Raw genomic sequence first — 5,428 nt, 5'->3', positions numbered from 1 at the left:
GGTCTGGGTGAAGGCACGCAACTTTATCTTTTTTGTGTATATCTTGTAACAGCTGATGGTTTTGGGTGTAAGCTGCCAGCATTAGATATATAACTTTTTCCATATAATGAATGACACGGTGGATTTCTCTTCAAGAATGGCCATAATGAAGTATTTACCCATGACTAACGTCCAATTCTTAAGGTATTTATGAGTCAACAAAGTGATCAGGCTTAATGTCTCCATGAGCTGGATGGATATTTACAGATACATATATGAGCAGTCACACTCACACACACCTGTGACTCCAGTGAGAAAAATAAATATACAGCACATGTTAAAAACAAGCCTTTCCAATGGTTGAAGAGGATCCAAGATCACATGTACAGAAATACATACAAATTCAAAATTACTTCCAAAATGTTCATGAAAAAAAGGAAAGATACAAAAGCCAACACAGAGAAGTAAAATGTAAATTATAATAATAAGCAAAATTTATAGAATGTAATGTGCCAGATACTATACTCAGCTCCTTATGTACATTATCTCATTTGATTTCATAATAACACTCATAGGCAAATAGTACCATTATCTTCATTTTACAAATGGGATACTGAGGCTACAAAGACATTGCTGAAGTCACCCTGTTAGTGAGTGGTAGTTCCAAAGATTGAACCCAGCTTTGTCTGCTCCAAGGCTGTGTGGTTGACCTTTGACCTTATTTGAAAGGATGGTGGAAACAATCACACACAGTCCCCCTGAAATATTTCTTTTCTCTTTAGGAGACTAAAAATGCTCCTAAGACCTGCTTGGACATTGTGTTTATAGATTATCATTGCTGCTTGAAAAGAACCAAGAAATATTTTGAGAACATGCCATGTGTCTGATATAGAAGCTCTCTATACAGAACAAACTTTATAAATAAATCCTCCTTCTAGCTTTAAAAATATATTTTAAGTGGAATTTATGCAGAAAAATACTTTAATAGTATATAATTTTATGCCATTTCTATTTGAAAAGAAGTTTTTATTTTGTTCTATGAAATAATCTCTCCCCCAAAAAGCAACTTCTCTTTTAAATTTCTAAAAAAATTTAGTTGGAGAAAAAATTTGCCTAGACCTTTTAAAAAAGTGGCAATACATTTTCATGATTAAAGGCATTATTCATGCAAGTATACTTTTGCAAATACATTAGCCTATATAATATATATGTCTATAGGCTTAAAAAAAAACCAAACTAAGTTCCATTTTAATAAAATCGAGCAATCAGAGCCTTATAAAATGAGTAACTCAATTATTTAGAAAGTTTAGGATGCTGGGTATATTTAGGACATGGTGGAACTGAATTGATGACAATTCAGTGTTTTAATGCTTTGCAGTGCAATGGTACTTAATTTACAAACTTCAAAATTGGGGTAATTAGCGGCTAAATTTATGAGACTTGAGTTCAGTTTGGCAAAGGCTTTGCCAGCGTTTCACATACTTCATATAAATCCCCAAGGATAAAACTCTTGCCATGAAGCAAGGTTTCAATCTAGGTCTCTTAGAATGGTAGAGTTACAGGAGAAACACATGATTTTCTGTGTGTGTGTGTGTGTGTGTGTGTGTGTGTGTGTGTGTGTGTGCATGCTTGCACATGTCAATGCTTATTACAATGGGTGATATGATAATCATGCCAAATCTGGGATCGATGAACAGTTCTATTAGATTTGAGTACATAGAGAGAGTTAAAATTTTATTTTAATTAAAGGTAACACAAAGTTATTTGGACTCGTAGTTAATGAAATACACAGTTGGTACTGTGCTGTGTGGTAATTAGCTGTAAGTCATAAGAAATTTAAAAAAATGCTGTCATTATGTCAGCAACTATTTTACACAGTAAAGTCTCATTTTTATTTTTTTTTTAATGCCTACAGCACCTGGTATTCTTAGGTGGTCTCCCATCCAAGTACTAACCAGGCTCGACCCAGCTTAGCTTCTGAGATCAGATGGGATCGGGCACATTCAGGGTGGCATGACCATAGACAAGTCTCATTTTTAAAAACTTCTCTGTAATTATAAAGTTTTCCCTGGATAAGAACCATTTTCTCTCTTTGTCTTTCCCATTTCCTTTTCCTCCTGCCCATTTCCAAGACAGAGGGACCCAAGTTCTGCCCAAGCATTTCCATTCATTCACCCTCTTCCCCTTCCCACTATATCAGGGGATCCAGCTGCATGAAAGCACCAGCCCCTGGATTCTGCAGACCTTGAAGCCATGCTTAGTTTGGGTCCTTATATGTGCATCATCTGCTTTATTTGGAGGCTTTTTTTTTTTTTTTTTTTTAACATCCTCATTTGTGTTGGTGTGGGATAGAAAGAAGAAACTCAGGCATGATGTGAAAGGGTGTATCCTCGGAGAGAAAGGACTCATGTCAATGATTCAGGAAACCTAGCATTTGACAGTTGAGATCAGAGGAGTGAGTACAGAGATGGAGAGAAGGGGTAGGGGAAGGAAGGGAGCAGAGCAACCTGTGGGGCCCGGTATGTCTGTAAGAGTCCTTAGATTTCTATACATGCCCCTGGGGCATAGCTTTGGGCAGATTTAGCCCAAGCTCCTCCTCCTCAGGAAAGATGGGAGATGGAGAGTGAGAACAAAGCCACTCGAGTTTTTCTCACCAGCCTTCACAAGAAAAGTATACTTATCTTCCTGGAGGAATCAGACAGATTAGGGTCTAATCTTAGCCCTGTCACTTTTTAGCTGTGTGAATTCAAGTAGTCACCAACCTCTCTGAGCCTCACTTTTCCCATTGATAGTTTCCTTATTGGTGAAGTGGGAATAATACTCTCTACCTTACATAATTATTGTGAAGACTTAATGAAATAGAGCACCCAAACATTGCTTAAAACAGAAGTTTTTCTTCAGCCCTGAGGCATAAAGAAGGCTTTCTTTCCCCATCCCCAGCTTTCCTCAATTTTCCCCACCTATATTTATTTCATTTCACTTCTGAGGACCAGAATGTTAAAAATAAATGCACAAGGGATTCGGGGTAAGTTTGAGAGAGAAGGTGAGCAACGGCTTTTGGTTCCTTCCAGTTGGGTTGCAGGAGGGACTGCCATGGTCTGGGAGGGGTTTCATGGTGAAAGGCAGAGGCATCCTGGTGTCTTCAGGGCACAAGAGTATTTCTTATCCTGTGTCTTCTGTGGAGCGGAAGCTATGACTGTCCTGCCCAGTGCACCTAGGGCCTCTGGTCACTGACCCAGCCATCAGATCTAACAGGTTTCCAAAGGTGGTTTTTCTGAGACTAACCTAGTAAGTTGGGGATTTGGAGGCATCTGGTACGGCAATTGCTATACCCTATACAGTTAGCCCATCACTTGTGTTAAGTGCTGCAGGCTTGACTCTCAAAACTGGACTTATCACTATCTATTGCAATAGTCCTTCCCCAAAATCCATTTCTGGTGTTTGAAGAAAGCCAAGTTGATACTAAAAATGAAATTGGTTCTCTCACAGCATCTTGGACCCACATGACTATTCCTGGCTCTTCTTTAAAGTGCCTGATGGTTTTCCTTCCCTACTCAATCTCTGTTTAACATTAATATTTCAGAACATTAAGTGGTCTGTACATTGATGGTGCTTTGTTTCCCAGGCTAGAAGAACTCTTTTCTTGGAATTAGATTGCTGTGTGCAGTTTAACAACCTGTGCTAGGCTAAGAATCAAAGAACTTTGCCCTTGTAATTATCTTGTCATAGCCAAGAGATGATCGATGAGGGCATGTCTGCTCTGCAAAAGGCCAATTCAATTGTGACATTAAACAGACATCATGATCCAAATGAAATACAAACAACTAGTTATCAAGCAAATCCAGTCATATCCAGTCAGTCATCTCCCTCTCCACATCTCTACCAAGTTATACTGACAAACAGGTTATTTAAGTTGAAAATTCAATATTAGAAAGTTAGAAAACATTCACTGAAAACGCTCAACCCCTAAATTTGCACTGAGCCAAGTTCAATGAGATTTCTGTGTATCAAATAGAAACAATTTCATATTTATGCCTGTTTCTTCAGTAGTAGCTCCAAGGGCATTTTAATAGGAAGATTCTATTACAAATAAAGATATCAGACTTTGTGGCAAAACCTTATTAAGAGAAAAGCACATTTAGAAAAAAGCACATTTCTTTTCCATTGCTAAAGAACTTTTAGAAAGAATCACTCGAAGGCTCTAAAAAGCCCCAGGTTGATGTGCAAAAGCCCATGCTCCCTCCTTCCTGCTCTCCCCAGTTCTTTGACAGCTGCTAACTTCCTAAGGGCATCGGAGGGGTTCAGATGACATTGCAAGCTTCAAGTGATTTATGAATAATATCAAGTTCACCAAGTGGGAGAGGGCTTCACAGAAGGCCGCCCAAAGGCACGAACGCGGAACACGGGAATTTACGTGGGTGAGGAAATGTATTTGGCTTTTCTAGTTTAGAAAAGGTCTCCTGAACTCAGGAAACAAGCCAGTGACCACTGCCTCGCCTTCGCCACTCTATTTCTGCCTGTTTACTCGAGGAAAGACCGGGTGCGAGACCACCGTGCTGCTCCAGCTCTCTGAGCTGAGGCTGTTCCTTCCCGAGAGCCATTCTTGCCTTTCTTTTCCCACCTGTATTACCATTTTCTTTACTGAGTGTGAAACCAGCCGGCCCCCACCCGGCTCCATCCCGCAGGCGCCCCCAACAGAAGCACACTCTGTACCTTCCAGGGCTGGAGAGAAGATGCTCACAGAGATCGGGCACCTGGAGGTGACCTGCCCTTGGGAGGTGCAGCGGATGGACCCCTCGCCGGATGACGCCCCTGCGCTGCCCGCCGCACCCCCGGCCTGCAGAGTGCAGAGCGTCACGTGAGTGCTCACTGTCTTCCCTCGTGGAGTGACACGGTGACAAGCAGCCCGAACGCCCTTCTCTGCGGGACTGTCAACCTAGCCGACAAACCCTCCAAGTAAAACTGCATGCCCCTGGTTCCAGCTGCGGAAAGGTGGGCGGGGGAGTGGGAGGGTCTGGATTTCCGACACCTGTCTAAAGCAAGTTGAGAGCCAACCTTTTCTCCATTTCCAAAGGTAGTGACAATAGGAAAAATCAGCCCAGCCCCAAACAGCGGGCTAACCCTTGCCTCGTAAAGCACACTTCATACAATCAGCACATCTTCATTGAGCGCCTGCTGCATGCCCTGGAGGTTGTAAACAACAAAATGTTAAGACATCTCTGCTCTCGAGGAGCTTGTTTGTTTGTTTTCCAAGTGACTTCAGTAGTCAGACAGGTTCCTGTGAACATTTGTAGGTGCTTTTGGCAAAGGAGTGAAGGAAGAAAAATCCGACCTTCTTTTTTATTTCAGCAAATGTTTATCGATGTCTCAAAGATTCAAAGGAAGAGGGAGAGAGAGAGAGAAAAAAGGAAGAAGAAACCTATAATACCACCAAGGAACTAGTTTTTTT

General features: G+C 41.2%; 1 pseudogene; it reads right to left on the bottom strand.

Moving 5' to 3' along the window:
• Positions 1–1,885: 1,885 nt before the first annotated feature.
• LOC112475067 lies at positions 1,886–2,004 on the bottom strand (annotated as a pseudogene).
• Positions 2,005–5,428: the final 3,424 nt, after the last annotated feature.

The sequence above is a fragment of the Pteropus alecto genome, unplaced genomic scaffold (genome assembly GCF_000325575.1).
Source record: "Pteropus alecto unplaced genomic scaffold, ASM32557v1 scaffold7, whole genome shotgun sequence".
Taxonomy (NCBI): domain Eukaryota; kingdom Metazoa; phylum Chordata; class Mammalia; order Chiroptera; family Pteropodidae; genus Pteropus; species Pteropus alecto.
The sequence above is the reverse complement of the archived record's forward strand: the minus strand, read 5'-3'. Positions and strand labels throughout refer to the sequence as shown.